Source organism: Ciconia boyciana, chromosome 25 (genome assembly GCF_034638445.1).
Source record: "Ciconia boyciana chromosome 25, ASM3463844v1, whole genome shotgun sequence".
Taxonomy (NCBI): Eukaryota; Metazoa; Chordata; class Aves; order Ciconiiformes; family Ciconiidae; genus Ciconia; species Ciconia boyciana.
The window spans coordinates 4,121,944-4,136,052 of record NC_132958.1 but is presented as its reverse complement, the minus strand read 5'-3'; the positions used below and the strand labels follow the sequence as shown (position 1 = coordinate 4,136,052).

Sequence of the window (14,109 nt, the reverse complement as noted above, 5' to 3'; positions counted from 1 at the left end):
GGGAACAACAAAATATAATAATTCCCAAGGCGGCCAGTAGATCCCAAATCCGGGCGAGGACGGGGGGCTGCAAACGAGAGCGGGGAGGGGGTGCGCTCCGCCCGGCGCGGAGCCGGGGCCCTCAGCCGCGGCGCCGGGCAGCGCGGCTCGCCGCCTCCCGCATCCCCGCCCGGGCTCCGCGCCCCGGGGCTCCGCGCTCCGCGCACGGCGGGCACCGCGCTCCGCCGGGCTGCCGGCGGCTTCTGCCGAGCCTCTGGCTGCCGGGGCGGCGGGGGGGGGACGGGGACGGGGAGGGGGACACGGCGGGGGGGGGGCGCGGCGAGGGGCGGCTGCGCTCCGCCGAGCCCCGGCGGCGGCGAAGGGGCAGAGCCGGCGGTGCCGCCCGTCCCCTCCCGCCCCTGCCCTCCCCGCCCCTCCGCCGGGCCCGGCAGCCGCGCAGCGCGGAGGGTAGCGCGGCCGCGGCCGCCCTTCCACCGCCCTTCCGCCGGGTCCCCGTCCCGGTGCGCAGAGCCCCGGCTCCCCGTCCCTCCCTCCCTCCCTCCCCCCGACCTTCCGCGGAGGCACCTGCCTGCGCGCACCGGGGGACCCCCGGGGCTGCCCGCTGCTGCAGAGCCAAAGGCGAGACCCCCCGCGCTCCCCCCGGCCGCCTGGGACCGGCCCCGGCCCCCCCCCGCTCTGCTCCGACCATGGGGATGGGAGGGGGGGACCCGTCGGGCCGCAGGGGCGGAGGGACGTGGGTGGCTCGTCCCCGCATGGGTGAGATGCCACCAGCTGCCGGGGGGAGGGAGGCAGGGGAGCCCACCCAAACGGGGACCCTACCAGCTGATCCGCGCTCCCCGCTGCCGGGGCGTGTGGGAGGAATTGCACGCACACACTCACACACACGCAGAGGCACATGTGCACACACGCACATCCAGCCGGGGGAATTATTCATTCACGTCCGAGGCTCCACAGGCAGCCCCGCTTCGCAGGCAGCAGCACCTTGCTCAGCCCTTCCCAGCACCCAGCCAGGGTGGGAACGGGGGTCACCACCGCCCCGACCCCTCTGCTGCTCCCCAGCCCTTGCAAACGGGCAGGGTCCTCGCTGCAGAGGCATGGTGCAGCTCTCCCGGCCTCCTCCTCCTCCTCCCGGCCCTGCGTGAGGTGGTGGAGCCTCTCGCCCCTCTCTCTGTCCCTGACTTGGGGTCAGGACCCTACAAGTGCCAGCGATGGGGGTCCTGGCCCCGGACCCATGAAGGTCATGAGCAGCACGGGGGAGGATGCTCCACTCCGTTCGCCTCAATGCAATAAAGGGTCTGGGGAGCAGGAGGGGAGCCGGGGGGAGCAGCCCCGCTTTGCTAAGCCAGCGTGTGGTCTGCACCGCAGGGTCGGGGGGGTACAGTGCCGAGCGTCCCCCAATTCACATAGCCTCGTCTCTGGAGCAAGGGGCTCTGAGAAATCGGCTGGCACACTGCCTTGGCAAACAGCACGCAGGATCACGCTGCTCTTTGAGTAAAGATTCAGACAGAAAGAAAGGGGGGGGATGACAAACAACAGATCAGAGCAATACGCATTAGTGAGGCTTCCCATTTAACAACATCCTTCCCCGTCCTATTCTTTCCCTGCTCTTTGCTCTCCCTGGCTTGCCTTCTCTTTTAAAAAAAACCCAACACATAGACTCTGACTTAGCAGGATGTTAGTGTGCTTTCACAGAGCCTAAATGGAGACAGCAGTGAAAAGTAGTGTCCTTAGCTGCCTGGCATCGCTTTAATTTTGTCAGGTCTCGGAGCGGCTCGTTGCGCTGGGTGTCACACTTGTCTGCCTGCAGTAAGATTACCCAAAAGTGCCAGTCCCGATGCAAAGAAGCCGCCGTTCCTCTCTCCCCTTTGTGCCTACACCGGCGATGGGATCCCAGCAGCTCCAGCCCATCACCAGGCACCTCTGCCTCTTCCTCAGGAAGGCAAATACCTGCTTTAATACCTGCTTTAATGCCGTCTCAGAGCCGAGCAGAGGGAGAAGATTTCCTCGGCCAGAAGAGGGAACTGCTCTCCTCTCTTCTGTCCGCTCTTCAGCCTCACCGCTGTCTCCCTCTCCTGCCTTCCCAGGCTCAAGGCTGGGCTGTGTCGGAGGGGAAGGATTGCTCAGCCCCCAGCGAGGTGACATCTGAGGACTTTTGTCCCCACAGCTGCTCCCAGGAGGGAGAGGCACAGCTTCAAACCTGAGTTTTCCCTGCATTTTGTTCCTTAATGTGCAAAGAGGCCAACAGAGACCCTCAGCCCCCCCACCCCAGAGGCTGCTGCTGCTTTTAGCAGAGGCAGCTTTGGGCTTCCCAGCCCGCTTTGGGCCCGGTGGGCTCACGCAGGCAGCGTCCAGCCAACGCCACCCCAAACCCTCCAGCACTCTGCATGCCCTGTCCCTGTCCCTGTCCCGGTCCCCGTCCCCAGGCAGGGCGGAGGGGCCCTGGGAACACATTAACACCCCCAGCCACGGCTCGTCCTCCGGGTGAGCACCCGGCCAGTGCCGGGGACCGTGGGATCTAACAGGAAAGCACCCACCTCTAATTGCCCCCGCTAAAGCAGCACATTTATTAGCACGGCCACAGCAGCCACCTGACGGAGGGGCCGAGCAGGGAGACGGAGCCCCACATCCCATGGGGTTAATCCCAGCAGTGCTCCTGCTGCAGACATCGATTGCGGCGCATCCCCGCTCCAGCGTTATCAGGAGCAGCCAGCTACCTGGCCTCTCATTTAGAATTTATTCCAGGGGAATTTATAGCCTGTGTCACTGGGAGCTCCTTAAATCAGGGGCTCGGCACTGGAAGCATCATGCTGACCAGCCTTCCCCCCCCCCCAGCCCCTGTTTTGGGGGCAGGGGGAGCTGCACTCTCCTTTAGGGGAAGGGGAGATGGGTGGGATGGCGGAGGCGGCTCTTCCACCGGCAGTTTTTTGGGGCACGCGTGGGGCTTTGCCTTCCGCAGCCCTGGCAGCACAAAGAGGGCTCTGTCTGGAGCGAAGCTGTGCGGCCATTGATGAGCTGCTGGTCTCGGTGGGAGGGAGAAGGGAGGCACGGATGGAGGAGGGCAGCAGGCAGAAATCTTTGGGACCAAGGGAGACCTGCAAGGGACCATCGTGCCAGGGAAGAGGATTGAGCACCAATACAACCCTGCAAATATTTATGCTTAGGGAAAAAAACAACCAAAAACCCCAACAACTTTATTATGCCACAGCGCTGGGCAAATTCAGACCCTTTGTGAAGTGACAACGCTAATCGCCAAAGCCGATTACAGAAACACAGCGGCTGGGCTGGCGCCGGCTGCCTGCACTGCTGCCAGTTGCTCTGGTGCTTCCTGCTGCCTTCAGTGGGGCCGGGCAGGTTCGGGGTGATGGGCAGTGGATGGCAGACACGGGTTGCTGCTCCTCTCCCCAAATTGTCTTCCGCTTCCAGAGGGTCCCGGCAGCTCGAGCATCCCCTTGGCAGCGGCAGGGAGGAGACCTCTCTGCAGGGCCGGGACAGCTTTCCTCCAGCTCCGCTTTGTTTCTGCACAGAAGCTGATGAATGTGACCGGAGGATTTCTCCCCTCCTCCCATTTAAGTCCCATTAATATGAGTTGGATTTGCTTACCCTCCTGACTTTAGACTTTAATTCTGCAAAGCGTTATCACATTAATGGGAGTCAAGGTTGTGAAAATGATGGATTATGCATTAGTAGTGTAATCCATGGGGGGCAGGACCAGCCTTGGAGCTCTCCCCAACACTCCTTGTCTTCTTCTAGGCCTGACAGCTATGAGAAGAGCATGAGCACCTCCCCGGGCAGCGAGAGGGTGACCCAGGGTCCCCGGCTTTGTGCTGGGTTTCTGCCCTCGGCTGGTGGCACAGGCAGGGCAGGGGCCAGGCAGGGGGACGCCTAGCCGAGGGGATGAGGCCGCGTCCCTGCCTGGATGTCTGGGGCTCGCAGGGATGCTGTACCCCCCTCCTGGCTCTGCTTTCCAAGCAGATGCTGTATTTCAGACATCAGCAGCAATCCAGGTCCCACACAGGCGTTATTGCACCTCTGGGAGTTTGCGTGGTCCCACATGGGTCCCGGGGATGGCTGGAGGGCAGGACCTCGCCTCTGCTCCCAGTCCTGGGGGGTCCTGCAGCCCAGGGGCAGAGCGGGACCGGCACATCATCTCCCTGAGCTCCCAGTTTGCAGAGCCCAGTGTGGGGCTGCGAGTTCCCAAGTCAGGGCTTTGTCTTCCCGGGCCGTGCAGCAAACCGAATTCCCTGCAGCGCAGCACCAGCCGCCCACCCCGGGGCTGCCCGCGGCACCCAGCCCACGCTCAGCAGCTCCCGTAGCGCTCGCCGGAGGGCTTTCCGCAGGGGCTGTGAGTGATGGGAGCCAGGCCCCGCGCTGAAGTGCCCCGTAACTCACCCGTGCTGCGAGAGGCACTAAGTTACGGCAGGGCGGCCGCGCAGGTACCACCAGCACATAACTTCCCAGGCGCCGCAGGCGTGCTCCATTTGTTTAGTGCCTTTTAGCTCCAAGGCTCCGCGATTTTGCTCATTTGTTTTCTCCCTTTGCAGATGGGACTCTATTTTATATTATTTTTTAACAAGGGGAAAAAAAACTCATGCAAGGGGCTGCCCGAGCCCTTGCTGCGGAGGGAGCACGGCTGCCGTGCCCTGGTTCACTACGGGCACATTTGCTGCGGGCGCATATAATTTGCTCGTGCAAAACCATGCACGTAGCACAGGGCACCCGTGGGGAAAGGCTGCATTGCTCCTTGCTCTGCAAAACGCTCATCTGCAGCCAGCTGCATGCTTGCTGCTGCTGGGGAAGCCCTGCATCCCCGTCCTCCTTCAAACACTGTCTCTGACCGGGTTTTCCACTCGAGGGTGTCCTCAAAGAGCCGATCCCCAGGGGCTGAATCACTGATGCCATCGGGGCTCACCCTGGCACAGACAGTCACACTTCCGCTCCCTCCGGGTGTTTCCTTGGGGATCGCATTTGCAGGACTGCTGACAGCAGCTAGCTCGTAGCCACCGGCTACAGGAGTCCACACAACACCCCGACACTGATGGACCCCGACAGCTACATGCAAAGCAGAGGCTATTTTTTTCCCTCACTGCTGTTTTCCCAGCTGATTCTCCCTCTTTAGCCTCTGCTGGGGAAACCAGCCCCTTCCCCTGCCTGCCTCCCTGTTGACGGATGTCTCGGGGGTCATGGGGGAAAGAAGTGGTACCTGCAGAGGCACTGAATGAAAAGGAGCCCAGCTGATATCAAATCTCACTTTGACCCCTCTGAATAAACACCAGGCTGGTTGTCAGGTCCCAAACCTGCCGGACCGGAGAGCTTCACCGGCCAACTCAGCCAGCAGCTCCTCCTCTACCCCGTCCTCCACTCATTTTGCGGCTCTCGCTAACGAGAGCTCCTTGGTGACAGCCATCAGCCCTATCGATCCCGTTCCCAGCTCTGTCCTGCCAGAGAGAAAGTGATAGTCCAGGGAGGACATGATTCTCCCTGCTAATTGAATGCTCTGGCGCGGGGCCCCATCCGGCACGCTGACGGTGCCAATCGATGCCGTGAGCTGCCGTACAGGCAAGCGGATCTGCCTACATGTCCCACGCCAAGCACACGGGCAGTGAGAAGGAGCAGGTCCTGCTCTGCCAGGGATTTCCAAGCCGGAGTTATCCCTAAAATGCAACCTCTGTATCGAGGAAGCTGGGGTGGCAGCATGGCCGGGGACAGGGGACAAGTCCCACCGGTGCTTCAGGGTGTCCCAGGGTTGGGGAGCTGGAAGGTGCCATCAGTGATGCTGGGTCATCATGCCCCACTGTCTTCTCAGGGGATGCTGCAGCCATTCCCCTCCTCTCGATGAGTTTTTCGGAGTTTGCAGCGACCCTCACGAGGCAGAGCAATTCAGCTGGTGGCACTCGGAGGGACGGATCAGCCCAGCCAGCTCCATTCGGGACGCACGGAGCCGAGCTGTCAGGTCTCATGCTCACACACTCATCAGCCTCTGCAGCCCCAAATTACAGCTGACATTTAAATAAAACCCCACGGCACCTGAGCGAGACGCCGCGCTGAAAGGGAAGCAGTTGGGGATTTTCTTGTGAAGGAACATATTTGTTTTACTCCGCTCTCTCCTTAGTGTCTGAGCAGAGGCTCCCACCCCTGGAGCCCCACAGGGTGGATTTGCTGGGCACATCAGCTTGGGGACACCCCGGATTTTAGCCCGGGACCCTCCTGGGACAGAGTGACAGACCCCTCCATGTGCAAGCAGCTCCTCGTTCCCATCAGACGAAGGGCACAGGGATGGAGGCAAAGGCAGAGAGGAGAAAAGGGGCTTTTCAGATGCTCTGGGAATGACGTGGGGAAAAGCAGGGTAATGAGGGCTGGTTCCAGTGTCACGCACTCAGCCCTAATCAGGCAATGAAGCAAATCGAGTTTCACTAAAAGCTCAGGAGCCCGGGCTGGGCAGCCCCCTCCCGCCCCGCAGTCCTTGGTCCCAGGGAATGAGATTTCCATCCACTCCCTGGACGTTAAATGAGTAATTGCTGTGGTCTGCGCTGGGGCAGGGAGCGCTGGCGTGGATACGGCACCCTTGGCTGACGCTTGCCGTGCCTTCGCTGCTCAAGTGGATTAGGAGGACTGGGGCCCACGTCAGGAAACAGCATTAAATTCCTATATATCAGCGCACTCGCAGTGCAGGCGGTGCAGGCAGCAGAGCTGTGCTCTGGAGGGGGTCCTGGCTGCAGGCAGGGCAGGGGTCCCTGCAGCACGTGCCCATGCATCCTCGGGAGATACGGGGAGATGCTGCCGGGCTGGGCTCAGCCTCGGTGCACGACACGGGTCCCCTTCCCTCCTCTGCCTCCTCTGCCTGGCACCGCGCTGGCAGCCGGCACGCTGGCAGCCGACCCTCCTGGCCGCCTGGCAGGCGGGCAGATGGCCCCGCATCGGGCGCGGCACGAAGGGCGAGCTAAGCACGCGGGCGCCTGGCCAGGCTGTTGGCACAGGCAGCAATGGCGATGCACAGCTCATCCCGTCCTCCCGCCCTGCAAGCAGGGTCCCAGGAGGTGTCACATCCCCGCCATGTTCCCGTTCCCCTTGGGGGGACCCTCTCCGTGCATCCTCCGCCAAAGACGCCAAGGCTTCAAGGCAAGACGGGTAACAAGGGGAAGGGAGGGAGGCATGGGGAGCGGTGCTGGTTTCTGCTGGAGAAGGGCCCAGCACGCAGCAGCTGGGTTGGAGATGGAGCCTGGAGCCCAGGGTTGGCCACCAAAAACCCCGGTGAAGCTGCTGATAACCACAACCCGGCAGCAGCGAGGGCAGGGGAGCAGAGCGGCTGGGTCAGGGTGCTCTGTGCCATGAGCCGTCTGAAATTTTGGGAATGCCAGCTCTTCCCTGTCCCCTCTCTTGATTTCTGGGGACAGAATGGCTTTGCTGAAGTGCAAAGGATGCTCAGTGCATCCCTGCAGGCATAATCCCAGAATCTGGTGTCATTTAAAAAGGTATTCTTCAATCTTTATCCCCAAACACACAGTTTTCTAAAGCAGCATTGCCTGCTCCTCCCTCTACCCAAAATGAACCTCTGCAAGGTTCAGCTGGGCACTGGAAGCTTGAAATAGCAGTTGGGCGGCTTTATGAACTGTTAGCATAATTTAAATCTTGGGAAAGAAACAGAGACAGGGATAAAAGCAACCGAAGGGATGGCAAAGAGGAAACCAGAGACGCGGCACGCGGAATGTCTCCCTTTCTCTGTGGGACGAGGGAGGGCAGGGGAGCCAAAATGGTTTGATCAAGGAATAGGAAGAGGTAACTGGGGGAAAAATCAAAGCAGCGGGTGGAAAGGGCAATGAAATCTCAGCAAGCCCACTGCCGTCACCGGGTATTTCTAACTGCCGGCAGAGCGCAACTCTGCTGCGATTCCCAATTGCTCCATTAGGAAAGCCGTGGTGGTGGTGGTGGGAGGTGGGGGGTGGCGGGGAGACGCTGCCTTCTTTAGGAGCGCCTTTGCCTTCTCTCTGCCCCGAGCAGTGCAGAGGTTGTGGGACGCTCCCCTTGTCGCATCTGGCATGCGATTAAGGTGGGATGCAGGGTCCTTTGCTGCCAGTGTGGGGGGACGGGGAGGGATGGGAGAGGACAGGCTTTGCTGCAGGTGTGTGCCAGATGTTTCTGCATCCTCTGGAGAGTGGTTCCTGGGGGCCAGGCGAGGCTCCCCATCCCACGTAGACACGGATGCTTGCTCCCTGCCAGCATCTGACAGCCCTCCCACCTCCCCGGCAGCCTGGCACCGAGAGGCAAATGCCACCTCGGCTGTCGGGCGGGGAAGATCGTGAAGAAACCACACACATTTTGTAAAACAGGCTGGGGGATAGACGAGAGAGCTCGGATCGGCGTCCCTGCTGTGGGAAAGGCTGCAGCAGAAGGGGCAACCCCGCTGTTACCCGTGGGAGCATGCACAGGGGACAGACCCCGGGGAAAACATCGCAGGAGATGTCCAAAGCCATTCCCTGCTCTGCTGTCGTGACTTGCCCCTTGGGTCCCTGGCAATATCCCCAAGCCCCTTGATTATTTTTATTGTCTCTCTCTTCCACTCCAAGCCCTGCTTGCTGTGTCAGCAGGCGTATTTATAGCATCGCTCTCCTCCCAGACTGATGTCAGGAGCATCCTTTCGCAGGCTGATCACTACCTGTCACTCCAGGCTTTTTCACGCTGGCCGAGGCACTTGCAGCCACTTTTTCTCTGCAGCTAGCTTTTGCTCCTCATGGGCACCATGTTTCACATGCAAACATCTTCCAGATGTCTGCAGGCAGCTCTTGGGTGATAGGGAGCCCCAGGGGACATTGCCAAGGGGCTGTCCATGCCCGGGGGGGGCTGCGGCAGGGGTAGGGGCGAGCGTCCGTGCTCCCGAGGCAGCGACCCTGAGCACGGCTCCAGCCAGCTGCTTCCCGCTCCTCCTCCCTGGGATTTACTGCTTTCATTTTCCTTGGCATTGGAAGCCGAGCTTAATTACGGGTATTTTTATGTGCATTAATAACATTTGCAGCGCTGCAAGCCAGGATAGCGGGGTGAGGGAAGTGAGGACCTCTGCTCCAGGCAAGAGCTGGGGGGCTGCGGGGGCAAGGCAGCTCTCCCCGCCCCACGCAGCTCTCTCTTTCATTGAAATACTGTTCGTGCTGGATGCTGCCCAGGCCAGCACAGGTTGGGTTACAGCTCTCCGGATCCTGGAGGAGCGAGCAGCATTTAATGAAGGCGATCCCTTCCTAAACACAGGCAGGAGAGATGTGCGCTGGCCCCAGGGAGCACCCTGGGCTATTGCTGGTCCCAGCCTTCCTCTTCCTCGGTGGGACAAATCCCTGGTGCTGCTGCTCGGCTGCTGGGAGCTGCTTCTCCTGCTCCTCGGGGTTGCTCTCAAGGGTGCTTGCAGCGGAAAATAATCCCCATGCAATTCCTCACGAGACCCAGCACAGCAAAGGAGAGCTCGGCCGAGCACAGGGGAGATCCAGCTGCAGGCTCCCACCCTGGGGAAGAGCCCGAGGCACCCATCTCCATCTCCATCCAAGCAGGGCACCCTGGCCCAGCACCACCAGAGGTAGTGGGCAGGGGATCCCTTTTAGAGGAAGCCCCGGAGAAACGCTTCCCTTTTAGCAGAGCAATGCTTCTGCACCCCAGAGCTCGTGTGCGCGGGCACGGACACACACGGCGTTTGCAAATCAGACCGAGTACATGTTTCACTGTCATTTACTCCTCGGTTCCTCCGAGGAACATCAAGGAGGATAAGAGGGTGCAAAGAACAATGATAATATTCCAAATAATCAAAACCCTCTCTGAGAAGCAGATCCTGCCAGCTCAAAGCGAGCCTCCCTTGGGAAAGCCGTTTCAAGCACCGTAAAAAAAAAAAAAAAAGCCTCTCTCTTCCAGGAACCCCCCTACCTCTCTGCAAAGGAGAGCATGCATTTTTTATTTATAAGCCAAATAATAATAACAAAATACTAATAAGCTGTGAAGGCAGGGAAACACAGCCACCTCCGGCGGAGTGTCGCTGTCTGCCCCGGCAGGCACGCAGAGGAGAGCCCTCCGGCTCGGCACGGGCAGCGCTGGGGACGGGGGGCAGATGCAAACTTGGTGTTGAAACCAGAGCTTATTAAAAGCACGTCCAGCAGCGCTGGCACCGGCACGCAGAGGGCTCAGCCACCTCTGCAGAGCAGGCAGGATTAGCCCATTTTTTTTCTGGGTTGCTTCAGTGGCGGCGCTCCAGCCTCCTGGATAACCAGGGCACGACAGCAGGCCTGGCTCTGCAGGGGCTCATCCCGCACCCGAGGTAGATGGGAGAAATCCCCTGGGATGCCGTGAGCCCCAGCTGCCCAGGGGTGCAGGGTGAAGGGAGTTGGCCACCCACCACCCAGCAGCAAACCGCCGCTGCTCCGAGGACCTGGCGAAAAGGGTTTGCGTTTCATGAGCGTGCACAAACTAGCAAGCCCACCCCGGGGGGGTTATAAGGCTTTGGTGGGGCAGATCAGCTTAGCAATGCTCAGCACGTTGCTGGGCTGGTCCCCAGGCACCAACCCGCGTTTCTGAGCGGAGAAAATCCTCCTGCCCGGTGCCTGAACCTGGCACCGAGCGGCAAAACTGCCTCCGTCACCCATCGGCCCCGCGTGGCAGGTAGAGCTGGCACCTCTTCGCCAAGACGGCAGGAGGGTCAGTCTCCGGCAGGGATGGAGGCACTCGTACGGCCGTGGAGCTGGCGATGCCACCCGGCAGCCAGCCGGGTCAGGGTCTATTAACCAGCACCGTAAATCTGCCGCTCCCCATTAAGCCCATGGCAGGGAGGGAATGCAGCGCTGCACAGCAGAGCTCCACACACAGGGCTCCCCGAAATGCCTTTCTCTCTGGGAGCAGAGAGTTTTCCCCTTCGGTCCCGATGGCAGCTCCTTGGAGGTGCTGGATTTCAAGACATCTAATGTGCCGCTGCTCTTTCCTTGGGGCTTGCAGACCCTGCAGCATGGGCACGGGAGCTGGCTGAGCATCCCCAGGCTTGGCTCCGCATCCCGACCTCTCCGTGGAGAGCTGCAGAAGTGTGTCCCCATGCATGCGCTGGAGGAAAGCTTTGGGCTCAGGCACCTCGGAGGGGCTCCCACATCCTTTTCTGCCTTGGGAAGGGGCAGAGGCGGCATGCAGGAGGGCTGAAAGCAGGGAGAGAGGCTGAGGGCCCCTGGAGTAATTTCAGGAGCCAGGCAAGTTCTTACGTGGGAGTTTGCCGGGCTCAAACCAGCTCAGCGAAGCGCTGATCTGGAGGTGCGGGGCACGCTCCCACGATGGCATCTCCATCCTGCCGCCAGAGCCAGCACCCAGGCTTGCACCCGCTGCCCGTGCTGCCTGCGCCTCCCTCCCAGCCCCGGGGGGAGATGGGGGTGGGTTTGATTAGAAAAGCCAGAGGTGGCTTAATTGAGCTTCCCAAGGCTGCTGCAGGCACAAATTGGATGTGCCCAGCTCCGAAACCAGGCCGTTCCCCAGCTCCTCCTGCGCATACTGAATCTTCATTTAGGCAGCCGCTCTTGCCAATTAACTCAGGGCCTCTCGTTAGTGGCCTGGCATTGATTGGGCTGCCAGGGCTCCCTCCGGAGCTGCCGTGGCTGAAACAAGCCTGGAAGCGGATTTGGCTCCTCCAGCTCCAAGCCATGTCAAGGGGCTTTGGCTGGGGAGGGCCAGCAGATCGTCTCTCCCATCCTCTCTGTGCTTCAGCCTCTTCTCCTCTCCGCTTGGCTTGCCCTTGGTCCTTCTCCCACGGGCATCTGACCCTTCTGCCTGCCCCAAAAACCATCGCAACAGGCCAGCTGGGAGCAACTTTTTTTGCAGCAGCATCACCTCCCCTCCCTGCAGCCCAGCTCCCCCTCAGCTCCAGGACTTTGGTGCCCAAACCCTCCTGTTTGGCCTGAAATTAAAGCACCAGCACCCTCCGGAGAGAGCTGTGGGTGCCTGCGCCTCGGGCACAGGCTGGCACCTCGCTGCAGGGCGGCTCTGGCAGGAGCCTGCGGCTCGGAGCCGGTGGGTGCCTGGGCAAAGCCTGCTGATTCTCTGCAAACAGGTCATTACACAAACGAGCTCTGTGCTTAGCAGGTAGGTAATGTGCTCCGGGAAAGGCTGCGCTGATGGGCTGGGAGCAGCAAGGCTCTCTGCCCAGGCTGCTGCATTTCCGGGCTCCGTTTCTGGACAGACGCAAGGGCAGAGGCGAGCATCCACGCAGCCACGGGAAGCCAAGGCTGGCGGCCAAAAAGCTCTTTTTCCCCTGGTCCTGCCCTGCCAGCCCCTGCAGGGCACACCAAATGCCAGCCCAGCCACCACCTCATCCAGCTCAAAGTCCCAAGCACCAGGAGGGGACAAGTCCTGGGGCACAGGTTGCAGCGTGCCGGGAACGGCTTTGTTTGCACCGATGGGTGAAGGACAGAGGGCTGTGATGGGACAGACAGATGGGGGACAGGCAGGCTGTGATGTTTGGCCACAGAGAGTCCTTGGCCTTTGCACTGAGCACAGTGGCGGTGGGGACAGGTCCTGGGGCTGTTCCCAGTGTCCCTGAGCAAGGGCAGGCACAGAGCCCCGTGGGTGAGCTGGCTGGGGAGTGAAGCAGCTGGAAACGTGGATCCAGTTGACTTGCTCTGGGTAATATCTCCTGATTATTTCACTGCAGCATGCTGAGGCTGCAGAGTAATCGAATTAGGCAAATATTATGGGGAAGAAAATGGGCAGATAAGTAGCTTAAAGTGATCGAAATGACCTGGAGGTGGCCATGCAAATGGTCTGTATAATATCCTGTAATAACCCTGTCCAGGCAGCTCCAAGGAGGCTGAATTCCAGTAACAGGGTGTCTGACCAGGCTCGTTCGCAGCGGCAGGCGAGGGCTGGGTGCTGCGGCCGGCAGAGGCTCGTGAGCCCCGGTCCCCCGGGGGGGCTCAGCCCTGGAGCCCCCTCCTCCCCGGCACCCGGGCAGGGGGGAGCCGCCAGCCAGCTCTGGGAGATGCCTTGGGGTGCGGGTGGTTTTGCTGCTGGGGGAGGATATGCCCCCCCATGCATGCAGCCACCATGGACCCGCACACCACTCCCGCTCCGTGAAGCCTCCCCAGGGATGCTAAAGAGGGTCAGGCTCAGCGAGAAACACCACATTCCCATCTCCAAACCAGCCCGATAAATCACCGGGACAGAGAGACTCAGACAGGGGCAGGAGGGATCGATACGGGATGGCGCACGCTGAGAGCTGCAGAGCCCTGAGACCTCCCCAGGCAGAACGGCCACAGCCCCCGGGTGCTCGCAGCGGGACAGGGGAAAAACAGGGCGAAAGGATTCAAAGCACATCCCGGGATCGGGATAAAAGCTCTGTTTAAAACCCCTCCTGTCCCTTCGCACAGGTAGGGAAGCTGGGAGCAGTGAAAGGAGATGTTAAAAATAGTTCTTTTCTCGGCGTCGAGCAATGAAAAAAGACGGAGCCGTCAATCCAGCTGCCTCTCCCCGGGGATGCTGACACCGCCGGTGCTGGCTGGGAGCAGAGCCGACCCCCCTGGGACAAGGGACTGGCAAGTAGGCAGGCACAAAGGAGACTATTTTCGCCCCCTTTGCAAGATACATTGAAGGAAATCAAGAGAAAACACCCCTCCATCACTGGAATTGAGAGGGGAGCAAAAATAGTCCTGGCTGGAGAGGAGCGTACAGCAAAGTCTCCTGTCACCCATCTGCTGTGCACGCAGCAGGTAGCAAGACGCTGCCGCCGGTGCCAGCCCTTGCCACGATCAATTAAACCCACAGCATCCACTGGTCCATAGTTCTTTGTATCTCTGGAGCATCCAGAAGGCGAGCGAGAGGCTGGCAGGTCTCCCAGGTGGGAGCCGGGGGCTTTGCCTGCATCTCGAACTGGCAACGCCAAAATCCCTCTCGAGCAAGGTGCGGTGCAGACACAGCCGGGGCAGCAGCATCCCTCCATACCCCTGTTTTCGGGATGTCCCACATTCCCAGCACAGCCCAGAGCTTCCCAGCCTGGGTCCCCTCGCTTGCCAGCTCTCCAGCCACCCAGGGAAGACCCCAGTCCCTTTGCTGCTTGTGTCTGCACCGCACCAAATGTGAGAAAACCCTGATGTTTGCTCCAGGTTTCTGTGCATGGCA

The 14,109-nt window shown here is 60.6% G+C and overlaps 1 protein-coding gene across 1 annotated transcript in view; it reads left to right on the top strand.

Annotated features, from left to right (window-relative positions):
* Positions 1-14,109, top strand: part of XPO7 (exportin 7) — a 325,319-nt gene that overhangs the window by 234,362 nt on the left and 76,848 nt on the right. The window lies entirely within an intron of this gene.